Source organism: Mandrillus leucophaeus, unplaced genomic scaffold, assembly GCF_000951045.1.
Source record: "Mandrillus leucophaeus isolate KB7577 unplaced genomic scaffold, Mleu.le_1.0 Scaffold534, whole genome shotgun sequence".
NCBI lineage: Eukaryota > Metazoa > Chordata > Mammalia > Primates > Cercopithecidae > Mandrillus > Mandrillus leucophaeus.
Genome location: NW_012105742.1, coordinates 45,998 through 59,737, shown reverse-complemented (window position 1 = coordinate 59,737; position 13,740 = coordinate 45,998). Strand labels below are relative to the sequence as shown.

The window sequence follows — 13,740 nt, the reverse complement described above, 5'->3', positions numbered from 1 at the left end:
TCAAAAATAAAAGTAAAAATCTGGAAGCCTGAGGCTAACTAAATTCCTGTTTGTATTTCATATATAAATAGTAAAGCTCAGATTGTTCACTCTCTTTTTTTTCTTTCTTTTCTTTTTCTTTTTTTTTTTTCTTTTGAGACAGAGTCTTGCTCTGTCTCCCAGGCCGGAGTGCAATGGCACGATCTCAGCTCACTGCAACCTCTGCCTCACAGGTTCAAACGATTCTTGTGCCTCAGCCTCCCGAGTAGCTGGGACTACAGGCGTGCACTACCACACCCGGCTAATTTTTTGTATTTTTAGTAGAGACGGGGTTTCACCATGTTGGCCAGGCTGGTCTTGAACTCCTGACCTCAGGTGATCCATCCGCCTCAGCCTCCCAAAGTGCTGGGATTACAGATGTGAGTCACCGCGCCCAGCCTCATTCTTTTTCCTTTTATTCTCTGTTAAACTGGTCTTGTTTTTTTTTTTTTTTGGAGTGCCAAAAAAAGTATTATTTGGGCATGTGGTATGTGCCTGTAATCCTAGCTACTCAGGAGGCTGAGGCAGGAGGATCGCTGGAGCCCAGGAGTTTGAGGCTGCAATGAACTATGGTCACGCCACCACACTCTAGCCTGGAAGACAGAATGAGACCTTGTCGCTTAAAAAAAAAAAAATAGCCAGAGTATTATCAGAAAGTGTCACAGCCCTCAGAGGAGTTAGTTATTAAGCCGGTCAGAGATGAAAGGGAGTAATATTGCTCACTAAATTGGATGAGAAGTGAAATAGTCATCTTTTAAAATTTCCCTCACCTGTGTCAGGCCGCCGGTCCTGTCACTCAATGTAGTAGGATTCAAGTGTTTGCTGATGTGCCCAGGGACACTACGTACTGAACTACAACATCCATCTTTTAGACTTCTGACATTTGTTGGCCAGGTCAAGCTCTCTCTCATGAGGGAAATTCTGACAGAAAAGGCTTTCTGTTTTCTGTAGGCTTAGCTGAGTGCCATGTTTCAGGCTTCCAAGCTCCTCAGGCTTGGCCAAGGCTACTAATTGGCTTGGCTATAAAATGGGAGTCAGCAATTAAACAGCAGCAGTATAAAGCAAGGGAATTGAACACAAGCTGACCCTCCCACTTTACAACCAAAAAGGTTCACACCACTTTGGGCACTACACAAAGGAATCTTCAAAAGGAAGTGAGCTTGGAATTATTCCTTTGTAGCTTTTAGGAGATGTATGCGGAATATTATTATTGATTTAGGCCTCAAAGCCAGATCTTGGAAACTGGGTAGGTCCTCACATCTAAAGCAAAGGAGACAAATGATTTGAATCCGTTCTCTGTGGGCAGCAAGCTTGTGGTATGACTTTGCCAAAAACAACAGATGATTTATATTTTTCTGAACTCTTTTCATTAAATGGTTTAAGGGAGAATATTGATGGTCATGGTGGGAGGAGGGTTTGATCTACCTGATTTACTCACTGAAGAGTAAATGCCTTATTCAGAGGTGCCTGTCACTAGTTTCCTGATTATTTGTGCTAAAGAATTATTAGCCAGTCTCAAGAGCATTGGCTCAGAAAACATCATAACTGAAAACTATCTAGGCATGCTGCTTATTCAGAGAAAAGTAGGGATGGGAAACAGTTGAACTACAAAGACATTTCGGGAGAGGAAGACCTGGGAAATGGTGCTAGACTTCTGCCACATTAAACGTTTAATGCTGCATGCAGTACTTTACCGGTCAGTTTCAGTTTCAGAATCTTGGGCAGAATCAGTTGGGGAGAAAGTGTGTGAAGAGAGGGACATTTGTAAGAATGTGCCTGTTCCGTGAGCCCTTATTGTTAAGTCAAATACTTAGTGCTTTCCTGCTGCCACTAACTTCCTGGACGCTCCAGATTTTGCCCTTCCGCCTCTTCCCCACTAACAGCCTTCCCTCCCCAACACCACCCTCTCTAAAGCCAGTCTAATCTTTGATTACAGTTTCTGCACCCTTCTGGCTCTGCTAACTTTGTTGAATTTTTGGTGACCTTTAATGTCTGGTGGTGGCTATGTGAGAAACTAATGAGGAATAATTGTATTTATTTACTGATTATTATTTTGATTTAGAGACAGTCTGCCAGCCTAGAGTGCATGGCATGATCATAGCTCAGTGCAGGCTCAAACTCCTGGGCTCAAACGATCTTCCCACCTCAGTCTCCTGAATAGCTAGAACTACAGGCACGTGCCACTGTGCCTGGTTAATTTTTTATTTTTATTTTATAGAGATGGGAGTCTCACTATGTTGCCCAGGCTGGTCTCGAACTCCTGAGCTCAAGCAATACTGCTGCATGAGCTGCTGCACCTGCAAGAGCCACGGGGGCCACTGCCACTGCAACATAGCAGGACCCCGTCTGTATTTTTTGCTATGCTGACTAGGTCTTGCTATGTTGACTAGGCTGTTCTCAAAGTCCTAGCCTGAAGGGATCCTCCTGCCTCAGCTTCCCAAAGTGTGTGACATCACCTTCGGCCAGGTAGTTGTATTTAAAGGGAGGGTCTTGAAAGTGGAAACCCTAGTGTTTTTCACACTTCATTTTTGTTCCTCTACATGATTTTTGTCGTATCTTTATGTCATCTGTACTGTTGTTTAACATTTTTCTTAAAGTTGACCCATTTTTTAAAACCTTAAAATTTGTTTAAAAGGGAAACAGTATCATTGCCTTAAACTGATAACTACTATATCACCTGTCACAAATAGAAAGTATAAACTATTGAAGTTGTTTTTCCATGTTCCCCAAGTTGCACATATCCCACTTGGGGCAATACGGCCTTTACCCAAAGATATGACTCACTAATAGTGAGTTTTTCAGGCAGCAGTAGATGGGTGGTAGGATGGTTTGGAATAGGCAGGCCCTCAGAGAGGGCCCCTTCAATCCTGTCTTTCTCCTAAAACTTGTGTAGCTCTATGATACTAGGAAGGCCACAGAATGAAGAATCTAGGAGGTAACAAGAGGTAAATGCAATATGAAACCACTGATGTTTTGATCTGAAGTTTGCCAAAAAAAGGTCTGAGTGGTGGTGAGGCTGGATACTATGTTAAATTCTAGGCCCTCTGCCAGGGGTGTGGCTTCATTGATGCTGTGTTACATTGTTCTTTCTGTGCCAGTGTGCTCTTAGAAAACTCAGATGCTCCTGGGAAACTCAAATGTTTCTTGGGAGGCAGGAGGGATGCTATTTTTTTTTAAACTAATCAATAACCCAAACTACTTTGAGTTCCTTTCACATGTAGAGAACTGTTTGTGGATGTTGCTAATGATAGAAACTGAAGCTATCATCTAGAATTTTTTTTTCTCCTATCTTCGTTGGCTGTAATGCCTATTCCTTTAAGAATCCTATGAAAACAGAAGAAAGGGGGAGGGTGAGCTGCCCTGGGTTGTATGGTCTCTTAGGGTGCAGCACATGATAGGTACAAGTGATACTTCCTGGTTTGATGTGAAATTCACTGTTGTCCATTAAGAGCCACCCCGCAGTGCTGACTGAGCTGCTGCTCCCTCAGAGGGTCAGGAGAGCGCGCTTTCATGATGGAGAAAAGCCGGGCTGGCTTGGTATTTCATCAGGAACCAGGAGCGCTTAGTTAAATTGCCAGCACATTAAGCTGTAGGGGCCTCTTTCTAAACCATCAAGATTCCAACTTTCCCACAAAGCCTAATCTAATGCTCTGGGAGGAGGCGGGCAGAGCCTGTCTTTCAGGGGCCGGGCTGGCAGGGGACCTGGCCTGGGAAGTGGCCTTATCAGGCTTGTTGGGAGGGATGGACCTGTCCCTTTCTAGTGTGTCCTCTCAACTTGGCAGGGGGCGGAGTTTTTCCCTTTTCTCTCTCTCCATGCCCTAACCTCTCCTTTCAATTCCCCAAGTCACTTTCTGTGTTAACAGCTTTCTTTCCTTTTCCTTTCCCTTCTGTTCAATGCTGCCCTCTCTTTTGAGCCTCTCTCTTGCTGGGCCCCATTTTCTCTCCATTCTCACTTTGAGGGTTGACTATTTGAAGTTCCAATTATAATGCTATCATATATGTCCCAGTGACTAGATGTAATTCAGAGATCCCTACCCTATTTTTCTGAGGAGAAGCCAACCTTCATTTCTCCACTGGCTTTCAGATAGCAGTGTTGGTGGGGTACTGACCAGAGTCCCTGAACTGAGTGGTTGGGTGAGACTAGATGTACTCCTCTCCCATATGAAGGTCCCAGCAATGTGGGGAAGGTATTATAATCAGGGTTTGCTGACAATGCCAGGATCCATTAGACAAGGGACTGAGGCTCACCTGTGGGGACCCTTCCATAAGCTGAATGCAGAGGGGAGTACTGCATCTAGGCAGTCCTCTGGCTTTTGCAGAGGACCATACATGATGACTTTACCTAAAGATAATTAGCAAGGGTTTTAACTTTCATTGTTAAATATAACATATGTATAAAAAAGTATGTATAATATAAATGTACAGTTTAATCAATAATTGTATTCATTAGTGTAACTGTGTGATCTATTCAGGTTTAGAAATAGAAGTTTATTTTTAAATTCAAATGGGGTAATAGAATGCACTGTGTTTCAATTTGCTTTTTTCCCACCATGTTGGTACTTTTTCATATCAGCACAGGTAGTTCTAACTTATTCTTCCGAAGGGTCGTATAGCAGCAGTTCCATGGATTGGAAATACCATGGTTTATTTAACCATTCCCATATTGATGAACATTATATTTAATATATATGCATGTGTATAAAGTTGGTTTTTTGTTTTTGTTTGTTTTTTTTTTTTTTTTGCATACTGGCTGGCACTAGTATATATCTGTAAGATAAATTCCTAAAGGTAGAATTGCTCGTTCAAAGGATAGGGTGTTTTTATTTATTTATTTGGAGTTTTACTTAAAAATATATCTTTATTAAGAAGTTTATAAGAAAAAAGGATAGACCCTCTATAAAAAGAAAGGCTGTCCCCTCTAAACATTAGGGAGGAATGGGACACCAATACCTGGTGGCTAAGGGTAGGTCATTTTAGTTGTTGATATTTTTAGGTAGTAATGTATTTTTTCCCAGGGCTGTTTATAAATGTTATATTTTACAGAGCACCAAGCCCTGAATCCAACCAGAGGTTCTTTACAGAAAGCTTTATGTAAAAAGGTTTTAGCAGATGATATGTTATACTCTGTTGAAGTGAACTTCTCTGGATTCCCTCAGAAAGTCTCTAAGTCTGGAAGAATGCTAAAATGTACCTACCAACTTTAATATTGGAGAGAGACAAGATTGACTGTAGTCATATTTTCTAATAATTCTGAACTATGGATAATTAATGTAGGTATGGTATGACTTTTCAGAATTTGCTGTTCCTAATCTATCGGGACAAGTTGAGAATACTTACGTCTTTGTGTTATCTTAATGTTGGGGATAGTGGCTTAAAGCAATTATCTGAATGGCATTAGCAAACCATGTTACTAAATAGTTTGTAGATTTTTAGCTTCATATGAACTCAGTTATAAAAGCAGTGTGTGGTTTTTATATCAGATATTTTTTGTGAGAGAGGAAAATAAGATAGTCTCTGAACCTTTTCATCACACTAGGCCATCTATCTATCAGAGATAGATGATCCATTGTTAGTTTTTGCCTTCCATGTGCACTTTGATGCCCTTGTTCGGCGAAAGGTCCCATATCTGAGCTGTGTGTCATTTGGTACTCCATAGAGGGGCTATTCTGAAGCCACAGCCAAAATGTTGATATAAAAGATACGTTCTAATACTTATTCATTCATTGACTATATGAGAATAGCTCAGGGCCTGGTAAAACTCTGTGACAAACAAGAGATAGTGAATGAGGTAGGGGATGGCCAATAATATTTGGGAGGTTGAGGCCAGAATCAGTATTTGGACAATAATGGAGTTAATACTGCAGGTTGTCTTCCTCTAGTCTGTCCCTAAAAGAAGAGCAGTTTAGGAAATGACAATACCTAGCAAATGTGTTTAAAATGCTGAGCAAGTCATAAAAAGAAATATCTTGTCTATGTTATGCTAACTATCAGTGGTCTCCTGGTGTTGCACTGTTACTGGGAGCACTGCTACCATCTTTAAAAATATAAATCCCTGCTATTGCTATCCCCCTGGGGCTCCTGTGTTAAAGTGTCCATATCAGGAGCAAGTTCTTCCTAGGAGAAGGCCTACAGTTCTGGAATGCTTATTCTTGTGACTTTGGCCTTGGGTTTAAGATTTGAGACCATCATTTCTTACCTCTGCTCACTGTACATTCACAAGTATGTGTAGTATGACTCTCCCAATTGGGAAGTCATTTGGGCTTCTACTTGTACTTCAGTTTTAGTAAATTGTATAGCACTTTGAGGTAAATGCCTTCTGGACCTCCCAAAGTAAGTTTTGTCTATTCTGTCAAACTACCTTCACCATATCCTTAAAATTTGGAAAACTTCCAGCATATTCCATCTGATGCAATAGCAGACAAATTGAAATGATAATTTTATTTTTATTAATAGCAGTACTGAAGGAGAGGAGCAAGCCAGCTATAGTTCTTTACCTCTTATCCCCAGCTCTAGACCTGATATGTAGTAGGTACTTAATAAACATCATGAAATAAGTGAATTATTAAGTTTGTCAATAGTATTCAACAAACAAACATAAAGTTACATGAATCCTTTTAAAAGAAATAAAGAATAACGATAGAAAAGGAAGATGCAGCAATCCTAGAAGTCTGCTCTTAGCAAGGCTGTTTATGAGCTGACCCATTGGCCTCATCCTATGAAGTGTGCTTCAGGCATAAAAACCTAGTCAGTTCCTCAAATGTGCTCTGCTTTTTCTCTGAAACATTGCACAGATTGTTGCCTCTGCAGAGTATGAAATTTGGAGTAATACGAATTTCTGTTTATGCTTAGTCATGTGATCATCACTTCTCCTAAAATCGTACTCTGACTTCCCTGAGTAATTAGTTGTCTCCACTTTGAGCTTACAGTACACGCTGCTTCCTCTATCTTAGCTTGGTTTTGTAATTGCTGGTGTTATTGTCTGTCTCTGTCATACCCTGAATAGGAACTGTCTCTTGCTTACCATTATCTCAACAGCGCCTGGAACCCAGTAATACTGGGTAATAGTTGATGCTCCCATAAGTATTTATGGATGAACAAATGGCTGTGTGAATGGAATAAACTAACACGTCAACGCCAAAATTTGATGAAAACTCTAAACCAGAGATGATACGGCAGCATAAAACTCAGTAATTCTAGGCCAGGCGTGGTGGCTCACACCTGTAATCCCAGCACTTTGGGAGGCTGAGGTAGGCGGATCACCTGAGGTCAGGAGTTCAAGACCAGCCTGGCCAACATGGTGAAACCCCGTCTCTACTAAAACTACAAAAATTAGCCAGGCATGGTGGTGCACACCTGTAATCCCAGCTGCTCTGGAGGCTGAAGAAGGAGAATCGCTTGAACCCGGAAGGCGGAGGTTGTAGTGAGCCGAGATCAGGCCACTGCACTCCAGCCTGGGTGACAAAGTGAAACTCTGTCTCAAAATATAAACAAACAAACAGCTCAGTAATTCTGAAACTTTTTTTTGTTTGTTTGTTTGTTTTACCTGAACAAACCGCACCCAAAATTATAGATGTGAGAGTCAAGACGTATTGAGGGACTTAGAATGTAAAGTGATCTATTTACAAAGGTCTTGTTAAAAAAACAGCTAATGGGGAGTTAAAAAAAAAAAAAAGACACTGAGGTCTCTAGGGTAAGATCTGCTCTCATAGTTTTTGTTTGTTTGTTTTGTTTTGTTTTTGGGATAAGGTCTTGCACCGTCTCCCAGGCTTAAGTGTCGTGGTATGATCACGGCTCACCTCAGCCTCAATCTCCCAGGCTCAAGTGATTCCCCCACTTCATCCTCCCCCAAGTAGCTGGGACTACAGATGTACACCACCACACCCAGCTAATTTTCCTATTTTTTGTAGAGACAGGGTCTCACTATGTTGCCCACACTGGTCTCAAACTCCTAGGCTCAAGCAATCCACCTGCCTTGATTTCCCAAAGTGCCAGGATTACCGGTGTGAACCATGGTGCCTGGCCCTGCTCTCATGTTTTTAAACTTTAATTTTATGAGTTACCAAGAAAGATAAATTGAAGGACATAAGGATAAGCATGGCTTTAGGCTTTGATAATAAGAAGGGTTCCAAGATAGAGAAGTCTGTATGTAACCAAAATAATTTGTTATTTTTACCCCAAGTCTGGTACCCAACCAAGTGACTTTTTGGTTTGAAGCAGAAAGAAAACATTTGAAGACCTTAGAGAACCAAAGTGTCTTGTGGGAAAAAAAAAAAAAAATTGCAACTACAAAAATCACCTTAAAAAGCAGTGAAGAGCAGATTTTGAGTAGATTGTTAACAAGAAGAAGGTAAGTAATGAGAAGGCAAATTAGTATATCAGAAGTGAATAGGAGGTTTAAAGCAGCATTTAAAAAAATATTTGTTAATTTTAACTTTTTTTTTTTTAGAGACAGGGTCTTGTTCTGTTGCCCAGACTAGAGTGTAGTGTCATGATCATAGCTCACTGCAGCTCAGACTCTTGGGCTGAAGTGATCCTCCCACCTCAGCCTCACAAGCAGCTAGGACTATGTATACCACCACGGCTTGCTAATTTTTTTGCGGGGGGAGAGGGTTTCATTATGTTACCCTACCCAGGCTAGTCTTGAACTCTTGGTCTCAAGTGATTCCCCTGCCTCAGCCTCTCAAGTCACTGGCATTATAACCATGAGCCACTGAGCCCAGCTAAAGTGGCATTCTAGCTATTAAAAAATGGCAGGCAGAATGGATATATATCTGAAAGCACTAAGAAAACTTAATCTTTTTTCTGACTCTATAGGTTCTCTTGAAATTTTCAGAAATACAGATGAGTATAAGTAACAAAAATTGCCCACAATTCTAGCACCCAAGGAAAACCACAATAAATATTTTTTTCTAGGAAAATATCTGTCTGCTGTTACTGTACAACTTACAATAAAGTTTGAAAATCTTAATGTACAACTCAATACGTTCATATGTATTCATGTAAACATGACTCAGTTCCAGATACAGAACGTTTCCATCATTCCTGAAGGTTCTCTTGTGTCTTCTCCTCAGTATTCATAGATTTATTTTGGTATCTTTCTTTTCAGTATCCACAGATTTGTTTTGGCTCTTCTTGTACCTCATATAAATGGAACAGAATAATATGGTTTGGATATTTGTCCTCTCCAGATCTCATGTTGGGATGTGATCCCCAATTCTGGAGGTGGGTTGGTGGGAGGTGTTTGGGTCATGGGGGTGTATCCGTCATGAATGGCTTGGTGTCCTCTTTATTCTAATGAGTGAGTTCTCACTCTATTAGTCAAGTGAGATCTGGTTGTTTAAAAGAGTCTGGGACCTCCCCCCACTCTCATCATGTGATGTGCCTGCTTCACCCTTTGTCTTCCACCATGACTGTAAGCTACCTGAGAGCCTCACCAGATACAGATGCCAGCACTATGCTTCTTGTACAGTCAGCAGAACCATGAGCCAAAATAAACCTCTTTTATTTATAAATTACCCAGCCTCAGTCCTTTATAGCAACACAAAACAGACTAAGTAGAGTATTGTTGAAGTCTGTTGAGTCTGTCTTCTTTTGCTCACCCATTGTGTCTGGGATTCATCCATGTTGTTTCATGTAATAATAGTTCTTTTATTTATTGTTTTGGGGTCACTTTCTACTGCATAAATATGTAATAATTTATCTGTTCTGCTGTTGATTAACATTTGGATAGCTTTCTGTTTGGGACTATTATAAATAAAGCTGCTTTGAACATTCTTGTGTAAGTCTTTTGGTGGACTTACACACTTGTTTCACTTCTATATATATATATCTCTAAGAATAGAGCTTCTAGGTCATAACATAGATACTGCAAAAGTCATGAATATTTGGTATACTTTCTTCCAAAATCTTGATTAGTTTAGCTTTTGTATAAGTCTATGATATGCTGTGATTTTTTTTCTGTGATATATTGTGGATTTTTTTATGTATGAGCATGGAGATCAAGGGTCATTTCTCCCAACACAAGGATATCCAATTAATCCAGCACTATTTATTGGAAAGACTACCTTTTCTTTTCTGAATTACAGTGGTGCCTGTCTGTTAAATTAGAAGACTGTACTGTATGGATGTGTTTTAGGACTCTTTATTGTGCTCTATTGATCTGTTTTTCATATTTATTTTAAAGAAAGTTGAGACATGCTGAATATATAGCTTTTAAATTTTTCTTACACAGTATTACATCATACTTCAAAAGCATAAATTTAAAACAACTGCAAAAAAAAAAAAAACCTTGGTTTTTTCTTGGACATTTTCTTTCCTTGGACATTTAGGTTGTTTTTTTCCTTCCTCTGTTTTGTTTTGATCTATTTTTTATGTTGGAGGCCTTCCTCCAATGTCTGATAATCTTTGTCCATTCATTTATGTATGAGGCAGTAAATAGTCCATTAGAAGTTCAGTGTGCATAGGCTTTACTGTGGAGTAATTGGCGAGTCATTTCTTTGGTGTCCCCCCAATTATTAGTATCTATCATTTTTTTTTCCATTGGGACTGTTAAGTTTTCCAGAGGAAAATTTTCCACTTTACTGTCTGCAGAGTTAGTGCCAGTCCATCTAGCAGGTGTCTTGTAATTAAAAAAATAACAACATTGAAAAATATTGTGTTTTTTTCCTCCATCTCTACTTTGATGAGGTCTTATTTCCATTGACCACTTTCCCAAAGAATAGTTTCTGCCCTTCTCATTGTGTGGTTGAATGACTGCTAATCCCGTGACTCTGAGTATGTCTTGAATGAGATCGTGGGATAGCAGTGTTCAGTGCAGTCTATTAATGGATCTTGACTGCAGCACTCTTTGAGCTGTCCCTTTTAGAGCTCTGATTTGTCTTTAATGCTACAGTTTACACTGTTTGCATTTGATCTGTAGTGAAACACTTCACTAGAGTAGGGTTTATATTTTACCTGACCAAATTTATAAGGGAAAGCAGTCATGTTACAAAGTTCAGTATCATACCTTAAATTTAAAGCTCTTTTGTGTTTTGCTTATGTAAAGTGGTTTGTACTATACTGTGTCAGTGTTAGGTAATCTTTTTTGCTTTGCTTTGCTTCTTTACCAGCTTGGGAACAATGGATTCCCACTGGATAAAGTCCTGTTTTTCAAATGCCAGCTCTAGGATCTGTCATCCAGCACAGATGCTCTTTCTGTGACTTTTGCTGTTCTCTCACTGGGATTTTTTTCTTGTTTAGAGGAAACTGAAAATAGATCCAGATTTTTATTCTTCCAAGATGACTGTCTATATTGGGAACAAAGGGAAAAAGTATATGTGTGGAAGGAGGTCATGGTAGCTGGAGCACCTTTGTGGTTTATCCTTTGTATAAATGCCTCTGTGAATAACTCATGGGATTTTTCCCTTCTAGACCTTACATTTTTTTTTCCTCAAGCAGATGGAGAAAGATACATACCAAAAATGAGAGAGAAACATGATGAGGGGGTAAGTGAGGAGGACACATACACTTGGAAGAGAGCTTTGAGGTTCTCAGGGAGAGAACTGCACAGGATAATGCAAACAGATAGATCAAGATAAGTCATGAGACATTGAGGTCTGAAGTTGTAGTAGTTCTATACTCTGTTCTTTTTTCTCCTCATTGCCCATTGTTTTTAGATGAACAATATCTTCAAAGAAATATAGGTCCAGACTTTGCTAGAGTGAGAATGATCTACATGATCTTGTTGAACTGATTATGTTAAACTGCAGTTTTAATGAAGTTAGGTTACATACACTGAATTTCAGGACAGAAGTAGTTATGATAACTGTATTGTACTTGTGTGATTTAAAAATAAATAATGGAATGGCCATATGGTGATTGATGAGACTGATTTCTGTGTTAACCAGGGCTCACTAGGCTTTCTACAGCCTTCCTGGTAGGAGAGAGGAAAAAAAATGCATTTGCTTTTATCCAAATTTGTATGATAATTGTAGTGTTAATCACCATGAGCCTTTGCATTCGGGTTCCTAGGTCGGGGTGTGTTGCCAGTTGCAGACCAGAAAGCAGAAAAGGAAAAGAACTCTCCTTTTTTTCTGAGTCCCTTTCAGGCCCTGGAAAAATAAGGTGGTGTCAAAAATGGGAGATAATACAGATATGGTTGAAATAGAGATCCTCAAGCCATTTGATCCCATAACATAGAGTTTCAATTTATAATCACACTCCTTCAAATGACACTCTCTCCATCAGCACCTCCTTCTACTAGGTTTAAGCCCCTACTCCTACCCAGCAGTCTGTTTACCACGTTTTCTAAAAATCATTGTCCTTATGTTTGTTTCAACCAGTTGCCCAAGGGTAGGGTTTGAGGCATATTGAGCTCTATACCTCACTACTTAGTCCAGTGTCAAGAAAGCACTTAATAAATGTATATTTGTGAATGTCACCCAGAAGGGTTCATTACCTTACCTTACCATCGGTTTCCAGGACTGGAAGTTCTGTAGAGGTAGTTTAGGTTAGGCCAGGCTTTAGTCTTTGATTTATGAGTTGTTATAAAGTCATCCGGAATGCCATTTCTTTCCTTTTTTCTGCTCTGCCTTTCTGAGTGGCCCACTTAAAGCTGGCTCCTTCTCAGGGCTGCAGATTTGCTCTCAGTAATTTTGTAGGCCTTATCTTTCCTAGACTTTGTGTATACCTTTGTACAGGGGAAGGCAAGGTTTGGTGGGAGTGTGTTAAGAGTCCGAGCTTTTTACTGATTGAACCACTTCAGAACCAGTCCCAGTGGCCAGGGAGTGCCATTTGCATCTGGGTTAAGTCCTGAATTCCTTGAATCAATCATGATGAAAAAGTGGAGAGAGTGACCCTGATTGGTTTAGATAGACTGGGTTCACCCTGGAGCTGGATGGGATGAGCTTTCCCTGAAGCACATGAACTACAGGAAGAATGGGCAGAGATCTACCTGGAAACCTGACTACTGTTAGGAGGGGAGAATATGGATATTGTGTGGGCAACCAGCAAAGTCCACTGCTGCTGTAATCCAGATATTTTAGGGAACCTAGACTATTTATGACTATTCTGTCCTTTATATAATAAAGTCACTTAGGAATTTATTGATTGCCTGTTATGGAAAATAATTAATAGTGAAATTATTACATTTTGAATCTGAGACTCTTCCCTACTATTTGGTTGGGGATAGAAGACGCCCAAATAGGTAAAAAGTTAACTATTGATGTAAGATATGGGTAACAGCACAAAGCAGCAGTATGACAGATGATATCATGTTGTTTAAGTGAGACATTCTTAGAGTTTATACTTTGCATTCCCCAGTAATTGTTTGTTTGTTTTTGAGACAGAGTCTCGCTTTGTTGCCCAGGCTGGAGTGCAGTGGCGCGATCTCAGCTCATTGCAACCTCTACCTCCCAAGTTCAAGCGATTCTCCTGCCTCAGCCTCCTGAGTAGCCAGGACTACAGGCACGTGCCACCATGCCCGGCTAATTTTTTGTATTTTTAGTAGAGATGGGGTTTCACCATGTTAGCCAGGATGGTTTCAATCTCAACATGATCCACCCCCCTCAGCCTCCTAAAGTGCTGGGATTACAGGCATGAGCCACCACACCTGGCCATTTGTTTGTTTTTAATCTGAAAGTCACCACCACTGTGGAGCTTGAAGAGATAACAGAAACAAGGTGCTGGCCCTGAGAACTTCAAGCCCAATCAAGAGAATGATTAACAGGCTTGGGGGCTGGGAAG

At 40.2% G+C, this 13,740-nt stretch overlaps 1 protein-coding gene across 1 annotated transcript in view; it reads left to right on the top strand.

Moving 5' to 3' along the window:
• The window catches only part of CYSTM1 (cysteine-rich transmembrane module containing 1), a 53,636-nt gene that overhangs the window by 6,088 nt on the left and 33,808 nt on the right, over positions 1 to 13,740 (top strand). The gene's annotated exons all lie outside the window — the stretch shown is intronic.